Source organism: Oncorhynchus nerka, unplaced genomic scaffold (assembly GCF_034236695.1).
Source record: "Oncorhynchus nerka isolate Pitt River unplaced genomic scaffold, Oner_Uvic_2.0 unplaced_scaffold_3382, whole genome shotgun sequence".
Classification (NCBI taxonomy): Eukaryota; Metazoa; Chordata; class Actinopteri; order Salmoniformes; family Salmonidae; genus Oncorhynchus; species Oncorhynchus nerka.
The window spans coordinates 3220-13529 of NW_027037913.1; the positions used below are offsets into that span (position 1 = coordinate 3220).

The window sequence follows — 10310 nt, forward strand, 5'->3', positions numbered from 1 at the left end:
CACAGTCTCCATTCAACATCCACAAACACAGTCTCCATTCAACATCCACAGTCTCCATTCAACATCCACAGTCTCCATTCAACATCCACAAACAGCAGTGATCATACAAATTGTTATCTTGCTGCCCTTCTCTCTTTGATTGGGCTGAGCTCACCCTGCAGGGGAAGCCACACCCACCCACCCACCCACCCACCCACCCCACCCACCCACACACCACACACACACACACACACACACACACACACACACACACACCACCCACATCTCTAAATCAGAGGAGGTTTCTGTGGGTTACCTTTTGGAGCAGCAGAGCACCAGAGTATTTTTGTTGAAAGAGCAATGATTTGTTTTCCATAAGAGACGGCCCATTGCTGTACCCTGAAAAACAGAAAGGAAATACAGGAAATGAGTGTAAGCTTTGTAAAAACCCAAATACAATTCAAGTACAATTGGCCCAATAGAAGAGCTCAGTTTACTGTCAATTTATTCTAGTAGTCCATGGCAACAGCACCTGCCTGGTTCTTCAGAATTCATTTATTCAAAACACAACTAGTTTCCTCTCTAGGAACCTCTAGGTTCCTTTCTAGGTTCCTGCATTTTAGGGACTGTTTCCTAGCCTCTGCTTGGCTTGCTCTTTGGGGTTTTCGGCTGGGGATCTGTAAAGAAACTGCTGATGAAACAAAAGAGCTTAACAGAAGACATTTGATTGATGAATTGAGCTTCTCTCTGATTCATGGCATTGGGTCATAGACATTTCCTAATGAGCTCACAATACAGCATGTGTTATATTAGCTACTTAACTGTACTGGAGCAAAAACTGTTTTGTTCTGGTATAATTACAACAGATGGTTCTTGGAAATGAATTTATTTTCATTAGAGTGGTGGGGGCCACAAGGTACTTTATGAATCTATATATATGTGTGTGTGTGTGTGTGTGTGTGTGTGTGACTAAACCACCAGCGAGGACTGGGGGTTAGAGAGGTGAGCTGGGGAACAGATGGGGTTAGAGAGGTGAGCTGGGGAACAGATGGGGTTAGAGAGGTGAGCTGGGGGAACAGATGGGGTTAGAGAGGTGAGCTGGGGAACAGATGGGAGTTAGAGAGGTGAGCTGGGGAACAGATGGGGGTTAGAGAGGTGAGCTGGGGAACAGATGGGGTTAGAGAGGTGAGCTGGGGAACAGATGGGAGTTAGAGAGCTGAGCTGGGGGACAGATGTGGGTTAGAGAGGTGAGCTGGGGAACAGATGGGGGTTAGAGAGAGGTGAGCTGGGGACAGATGGGGTTAGAGAGGTGAGCTGGGGGAACAGATGGAGTTAGAGAGGTGAGCTGGGGAACAGATGGGGGGTTAGAGAGGTGAGCTGGGGAACAGATGGGGTTAGAGAGGTGAGCTGGGGAACAGATGGGGTTAGAGAGGTGAGCTGGGGAACAGATGGGGGTTAGAGAGGTGAGCTGGGGAAAATATGGCTCAACACAGCCAGAGGAGCAGAGGAAGCAGCTAGCATACAAGAAGTTATTATAATAACCTACAATATAGTGGGCTACAGTGTCACTATCTATATCTTTGTAAAGCATCCAGGAAGCCCCACCGGAGGGCAATTATGCTACATGCTAACACCGGAGCGCTACTATGCTGCATGCTACAGAGCTAATATGCTATGCTAATGCTGGAGAGTTAATATGGTACATGCTAACAATGAAAAGCTACTATGCTAAAAGTCTATGATGCTAACGCTAACGCTATAGAGCTAATAATGCTAAATGCTTACACTGGGAAGCTAAGCGTATATGCACTGTCATTCAGCCTTTGCTTTAAATCCATACAGGCCAGGCCTCCGAGAACCCAATCCTTCCTGACCGCCTGTACAGTGGAGGACAGATAAATGGACATTCACAGCTGATGCTCAAGCACTTAGTGCAGACACTGAGCCCTGTTTCAAGTCCTGGACAAACAGTTAGCTTAGCTAGTAGCTACACATTGTAAATTAAATGAGTGAAGGGTGAGTGAAATGAGTCAGTATGTAAACCTACAACCGTGGTATTTTTAGCGATGATGATATTGATGACAGGTTGAAGAGACCATAATATGGTGCCAAAGAGAGTCTTTTTATAAAATGTTGATGACAGGGTTGGATGTTGTTTGTTGTATTGTTGTTATGGAGACTCAGGGGTGTCACAAACACCCCTCATTCTCTGGGCATCAATTTTTAAATATATTTTATTTTACCTTTATTTAACTAGGCAAGTCAGTAAGAACAATTTCTTAATTGCACTGATGGTCTACCGGGAACAGTGAGTTAACTGCCTTTTTCAGGGCAGAACGACAGATTTTACCTTGTCAACAACTAGGGGGAGGGGAGAGGGAGAGTAGTGACTAGGGGAGGGGTGAGTAGTGACTAGGGGAGGGAGAGGGAGAGTAGTGACTAGGGAGGAGAGGTAGTGACTAGGGGAGGGGAGAGTAGTGACTAGGGGAGGGAGAGTAGTGACTAGGGGAGGAGAGAGTAGTGACTAGGGGGAGGGGAGGAGAGAGTAGTGACTAGGGGAGGGAGAGAGTAGTGACTAGGGAGGGGAGGAGAGAGTAGTGACTAGGGGAGGGGAGGAGAGAGTAGTGACTAGGGGAGGGGAGGAGAGAGTAGTGACTAGGGGAGGGGAGGGAGAGTAGTGACTAGGAGAGGGGAGTAGTGACTAGGGGAGGAGAGAGTAGTGACTAGGGGAGGAGAGTAGTGACTAGGGGGGGAGAGTAGTGACTAGGGGAGGGGAGAGTATTGACTAGGGGAGGGGAGGGAGAGTAGTGACTAGGGGAGGGGGGAGAGTAGTGACTAGGGGGAGGGAGATGAGTGACTAGGGAGGGAGAGTAGTGACTAGGGGGGGAGGGAGAGTAGTGACTAGGGGAGGGGAGGGAGAGTAGTGACTAGGGGAGGAGAGAGTAGTGACTAGGGGAGGGAAGGGAGAGTAGTGACTAGGGGAGGAGAGAGTAGTGACTAGGGGAGGGGAGGGAGAGTAGTGACTAGGGGAGGGAGAGTAGTGACTAGGGGAGGGGAGGGAGAGTAGTGACTAGGGGAGGAGAGAGTAGTGACTAGGGGAGGGGAGAGTAGTGACTAGGGGAGGGGAGAGTAGTGACTAGGGAGGGAGGAAGAGTAGTGACTAGGGGAGGGGAGGGAAGAGTAGTGACTAGGGAGGAGAGAGTAGTGACTAGGGGAGGGAGGGGAGGGGAGAGTAGTGACTAGGGGAGGGAGAGTAGTGACTAGGGGAGGAGGGAGAGTAGTGACTAGGGGAGGGGAGGGAGAGTAGTGACTAGGGAGGGGGAGGGAGAGTAGTGACTATGGGAGGAGAGAGTAGTGACTAGGGAGGGGAGAGTAGTGACTAGGGGAGGGGAGGGAGAGTAGTGACTAGGGGGGAGAGAGTAGTGACTAGGGGAGGGAAGGGGAGAGTAGTGACTAGGGGAGGAGAGAGTAGTGACTAGGGGGAGGGGGGAGGGAGAGTAGTGACTAGGGGAGGGAGGTAGTGACTAGGGGAGGGGAGGGGAGAGTAGTGACTAGGGAGGAGAGAGTAGTGACTAGGGAGGGGAGAGTAGTGACTAGGGAGGGGAGAGTAGTGACTAGGGGGGGAGAGTAGTGACTAGGGGAGGGAGAGTAGTGACTAGGGGAGGGGAGGTAGGAGGGGAGTAGTGACTAGGGGAGGGTAGTGAGGGGAGGAGAGAGTAGTGACTAGGGGAGGGAGAGTAGTGACTAGGGGGAGGGAGAGTAGTGACTAGGGGAGGAGAGAGTAGTGACTAGGGGAGGAGAGAGTAGTGACTAGGGAGGGAGAGTAGTGACTAGGGGACTAGGAGGGGAGAGTAGTGACTAGGGGAGGAGAGAGTAGTGACTAGGGGAGGGAGAGTAGTGACTAGGGGAGGGGGAGGGGGAGAGTAGTGACTAGGGAGGAGAGAGTAGTGACTAGGGGAGGGGAGAGTAGTGACTAGGGAGGAGAGAGTAGTGACTAGGGGAGGAGAGAGTAGTGACTAGGGAGGGGAGAGTAGTGACTAGGGGAGGAGAGTAGTGACTAGGGGGGGAGGAGAGTAGTGACTAGGGGAGGAGAGAGTAGTGACTAGGGGAGAGAGTATTGACTAGGGGAGGGGAGAGTAGTGACTAGGGGAGGAGAGAGTAGTGACTAGGGGAGAGAGTAGTGACTAGGGGAGGGGAGAGTAGTGACTAGGGGAGGAGAGAGTAGTGACTAGGGGATGAGAGAGTAGTGACTAGGGGAGGGGAGGGGGGAGAGTAGTGACTAGGGGGGGGAGAGTAGTGACTAGGGGAGGGGAGAGTATTGACTAGGGGAGGGAGAGTAGTGACTAGGGGAGGAGAGAGTAGTGACTAGGGGAGGGGAGAGAGTAGTGACTAGGGGAGGAGAGAGTAGTGACTAGGGAGGGAGAGTAGTGACTAGGGAGGGAGAGTAGTGACTAGGGGAGGGAGGGGAGAGTAGTGACTAGGGGAGGAGGGGAGAATAGTGACTAGGGGGAGGGGAGTGTAGTGACTATCTCTCTCTAGCTAGCTATCTCTCTCTCTCTCTCTCTCTCTCAGGACAGTGTGTGAACGAGGAGTCTCCTGGGCAGCACACAAACACTAGGTAAACGTACCCCTCTGTCTAACAGTGGAACAGCACACACAAACACTACGTAACCCCCCCTCTGTGTGTAACACACCTAGCAACATCCCTCCTCTTCAGTCCTACTTCTCAGCTCCAGGGGAAATCTACTGTATGTTGAACCCAGTAACCGTTGTGATGCACAGTTTAACTGGGGCTATAGCAGAGCACACTGATAGTGTTGGATAACATGAACTATAGATATACAGTACTATTCTACTGATAGTGTTGGATAACATGAACTATAGGTAGACAGTACTATTCTACTGATAGTGTTGAATAACATGAACTATAGATATACAGTACTATTCTACTGATAGTGTTGAATAACATGAACTATAGATATACAGTACTATTCTACTGATAGAGTATAGGGGACAGTAACATGAACTATAGATATACAGTACTATTCTACTGATAGTGTTGGATAACATGAACTATAGATATACAGTACTATTCTACTGATAGAGTATAGGGGACAGTAACATGAACTATAGATATACAGTACTATTCTACTGATAGTGTTGAATAACATGAACTATAGATATACAGTACTATTCTACTGATAGTGTTGGATAACATGAACTATAGATATACAGTACTATTCTACTGATAGAGTATAGGGGACAGTACCATGAGCTACAGGTAGACAGTACTATTCTACTGATAGAGTATAGGGGACAGTAACATGAACTATAGATATACAGTACTATTCTACTGATAGTGTTGGATAACATGAACTATAGATATACAGTACTATTCTACTGATAGAGTATAGGGGACAGTAACATGAACTATAGGTAGACAGTACTATTCTACTGATAGAGTATAGGGGACAGTAACATGAGCTACAGGTAGACAGTACTATTCTACTGATAGAGTATAGGGGACAGTAACATGAGCTACAGGTAGACAGTACTATTCTACTGATAGAGTATAGGGGACAGTAACATGAACTATAGGTAGACAGTACTATTCTACTGACAGAGTATAGGGGACAGTGTTGGGGACAGTAACATGAACTACAGGTAGACAGTACTATTCTACTGACAGAGTATAAGGGACAGTAACATGAGCTACAGGTAGACAGTACTATTCTACTGATAGAGTATAGGGGACAGTAACATGAGCTACAGGTAGACAGTACTATTCTACAGGGGACAGTAACATGAGACAGGTAGTACTATTCTACTGATAGAGTATAGGGGACAGTAACATGAGCTACAGGTAGACAGTACTATTCTACTGATAGAGTATAGGGGACAGTAACATGAGCTACAGGTAGACAGTACTATTCTACTGATAGAGTATAGGGGACAGTAACATGAGCTACAGGTAGACAGTACTATTCTACTGACAGAGTATAAGGGACAGTAACATGAGCTACAGGTAGACAGTACTATTCTACTGACAGAGTATAAGGGACAGTAACATGAGCTACAGGTACACAGTACTAGTACTATTCTACTGACAGTCGAGGGCTGTGAGGTCATGGTTTGGGTACTCACGTTACAGGTACACAGTACTATTCTACTGACAGTAGAGGGCTGTGAGGTCATGGTTTGGGTACTCACGTTACAGGTACACAGTACTATTCTACTGACAGTAGAGGGCTGTGAGGTCATGGTTTGGGTACTCACGTTACAGGTACACAGTACTAGTACTATTCTACTGACAGTCGAGGGCTGTGAGGTCATGGTTTGGGTACTCACGTTACAGGTACACAGTACTATTCTACTGACAGTAGAGGGCTGTGAGGTCATGGTTTGGGTACTCACGTTACAGGTACACAGTACTATTCTACTGACAGTAGAGGGCTGTGAGGTCATGGTTTGGGTACTCACGTTACAGGTACACAGTCCTATTCTACTGACAGTAGAGGGCTGTGAGGTCATGGTTTGGGTACTCACGTTACAGGTACACAGTCCTATTCTACTGACAGTAGAGGGCTGTGAGGTCATGGTTTGGGTACTCACGTTACAGGTACACAGTACTATTCTACTGACAGTAGAGGGCTGTGAGGTCATGGTTTGGGTACTCACGTTTCCGGCGGTATCTTCATCTGTCCGTTGGCCGTCAAGCAGAGCCAGCTGGCCCAGATAATCCACAGGGTGGTGATGCGTGTCATCCCGGCACCAACGCCAACGTTCCAACCGCCGGCGTTCCGACAACGCATCACAACGGTTGCTGACGACCCCTCGGACAGCATCTGCAGGGGTCGACCCACTGGGTTTTTATCAGATGTACTGTATTCAAACAAACAACAACGCAGCAGGACTCTGTATATTCCCTAGAGACTCAGGAAGTCAGGGAGAAGGAGGACCTGACAGTGTTGTATATTCCCTAGAGACTCAGGAAGTCAGGGAGAAGGAGGACCTGACAGTGTTGTCTATTCCCTAGAGACTCAGGAAGTCAGGGAGAAGGAGGACCTGGCAGTGTTGTATATTCCCTAGAGACTCAGGAAGTCAGGGAGAAGGAGGACCTGACAGTGTTGTCTATTCCCTAGAGACTCAGGAAGTCAGGGAGAAGGAGGACCTGACAGTGTTGTCTATTCCCTAGAGACTCAGGATTTCAGGGAGAAGGAGGACCTGACAGTGTTGTCTATTCCCTAGAGACTCAGGAAGTCAGGGAGAAGGAGGACCTGACAGTGTAGTCTATTCCCTAGAGACTCAGGAAGTCAGGGAGAAGGAGGACCTGACAGTGTTGTCTATTCCCTAGAGACTCAGGAAGACAGGGAGAAGGAGGACCTGACAGTGTTGTCTATTCCCTAGAGGCTCAGGAAGTCAGGGAGAAGGAGGACCTGACAGTGTTGTATATTCCCTAGAGACTCAGGAAGTCAGGGAGAAGGAGGACCTGGCAGTGTTGTCTATTCCCTAGAGACTCAGGAAGTCAGGGAGAAGGAGGACCTGACAGTGTTGTCTATTCCCTAGAGACTCAGGAAGTCGGGGAGAAGGAGGACCTGGCAGTGTTGTCTATTCCCTAGAGACTCAGGAAGTCAGGGAGAAGGAGGACCTGGCAGTGTTGTATATTCCCTAGAGACTCAGGAAGTCAGGGAGAAGGAGGACCTGGCAGTGTTGTCTATTCCCTAGAGACTCAGGAAGTCAGGGAGAAGGAGGACCTGACAGTGTTATCTATTCCCTAGAGACTCAGGAAGTCAGAGAGAAGGAGGACCTGGCAGTGTTGTCTATTCCCTAGAGACTCAGGAAGTCAGGGAGAAGGAGGACCTGGCAGTGTTGTCTATTCCCTAGAGACTCAGGAAGTCAGGGAGAAGGAGGACCTGACAGTGTTGTCTATTCCCTAGAGACTCAGGAAGTCAGGGAGAAGGAGGACCTGACAGTGTTGTCTATTCCCTAGAGACTCAGGAAGTCAGGGAGAAGGAGGACCTGGCAGTGTTGTCTATTCCCTAGAGATTCAGGAAGTCAGGGAGAAGGAGGACCTGGCATTGTTGTCCAAGGACAGCGTTAAAGGAGGATCCCAGTTGTAACAGTTTGATCACGTTAGATTCAGCAGCTCCATACTGGCCCAGTGATCCAGGGTTCTGGAAGGTTCTGCCAAAGTCAAACACCACCCTGTACAAGCAACATGACTGCCTCTTTAGAAGAGGGTTAACATTCACACTACCAAGTGTACACTAGAGATAACATGCACACTACCAAGTGTACACTAGAGATAATATCCAAACTACCAATTGTACACTAGAGATAACATGCACACTACCAAGTGTACACTAGGGCTAACAGGCACATTACCAAGTGTACACTAGGGATAACATCCACACTACCGAGTGTACAATAGAGATAACATGCACACTACCAAGTGTACACTAGGGATAACATCCACACTACCAAGTGTACAATAGAGATAACATCCACACTACCAAGTGTACACTAGGGATAACATGCACACTACCAAGTGTACAATAGGGATAACATCCACACTACCAAGTGTATACTAGAGATAACATCCACACTACCAAGTGTACAATAGAGATAACATGCACACTACCAAGTGTACACTAGAGATAACATCCACACTACCAAGTGTACACTAGGGCTAACAGGCACACTACCACGTGTACACTAGGGATAACATCCACACTACCAAGTGTACACTAGGGTTAACATCCACACTACCAAGTGTACACTAGGGATAACATCCACACTACCAAGTGTACACTAGGGATAACATCCACACTACCAAGTGTACACTAGGGATAACATCCACACTACCAAGTGTACACTAGGGATAACATCCACACTACCAAGTGTACACTAGGGATAACATCCACACTACCAAGTGTACACTAGGGTTAACCGGCACACTACCAAGTGTACACTAGGGCTAACAGGCACACTACCACGTGTACACTAGGGATAACATCCACACTACCACGTGTACACTAGGGATAACATCCACACTACCAAGTGTACACTAGGGTTAACAGGCACACTACCACGTGTACACTAGGGATAACATCCACACTACCAAGTGTACACTAGGGTTAACAGGCACACTACCAAGTGTACACTAGGGCTAACAGGCACACTACCACGTGTACACTAGGGTTAACAGGCACACTACCAAGTGTACACTAGGGATAACATCCACACTACCAAGTGTACACTAGGGATAACATCCACACTACCAAGTGTACACTAGGGATAACATCCACACTACCAAGTGTACACTAGGGATAACATCCACACTACCAAGCTTATCTCGTTTGCGGTGCTGAGAGTTACTGCCCCAAAATCAACATTGTATACCACATCACTAGACCAGGCTCTTTCTCTTCATCAATCCACACCTCCGTCTGCTTCACTCCTCCATGCTGCTCCCTCCCTCGCTTCTCTATCTCCAATAAACACGTCCACGGGGAAAGAAGAGGAGAAACCAGGAGGTGTTCAACTTCTTTCTTCAAATCAAAATACAAATACAAAAATCAAATCCAAGAAAAGTTCTGCCACCAAAGATCCTACTCCAGCGAACAAGAGATCATACTTCCTCCTCCAAAGAATACACTTCCAAATGTCTCAGCTGTAACTACAGGAAACGCTGTCCCTAACAGACTAATGTTGTAATCGCTTCTCAGTAGGCTCTAAATGGGGTGTTAGAAAAGAGGCCCCTGGGTAGTCCGTGCTGAGGGGCTGAGGGACGAAGGGCGTAGTTTTAGGGCCGTGGCTCAAGGCTCAGGGAGAGAGAGGTTTAGTAGGAGACAGAACACTGCCGGATGCTAAAGCCAGCCCTGACACTGGAAGTTACTGTAGCAGCCAGACAGCATATCTCTTCCCCACTTCCACTCCTTCCCCTCGGACAGTTTACAGCATAATCTGCTTGGATTAAACTCTCTTCCTCCTCCCCTCCCTGCCTCTACGGGTTTACAGAGGTTGTTGTAGTGGAGAGAGGGAGAGAGAGGTGGGGAGAGAGAGAGAGAGAGAGAGAGAGAGAGGTGGGAGAGAGGGAGAGAGAGAGAGAGAGAGAGAGAGAGAGAGAGAGAGAGAGAGAGAGAGAGAGAGAGAGAGAGAGATTTTTATTGTTTATTTCACTTTTGTATATTATCTACTTCACTTGCTTTGGTAATGTTAACATATGTTTCCCATGCCAATAAAGCCCCTTGAATTGAATTTAAATTGAATTGATAGAGAGGGGGATAGTGGGTAGGCGTGGGGCAGGAGTGCCGAGGGTGGGGCGGAGA

General features: G+C 48.1%; 1 long non-coding RNA gene across 1 annotated transcript; it reads right to left on the reverse strand.

Annotated features, from left to right (window-relative positions):
• Window positions 1-295: 295 nt before the first annotated feature.
• Window positions 296-9912, reverse strand: LOC135566776 (uncharacterized). The gene is made up of 3 exons (XR_010462180.1): window positions 9423-9912; window positions 6658-6824; window positions 296-378 (listed from the first exon to the last, which is right to left on the reverse strand). It is a non-coding gene; the product is annotated as an uncharacterized LOC135566776 (long non-coding RNA).
• Between the last annotated feature and the right edge of the window lie 398 nt (window positions 9913-10310).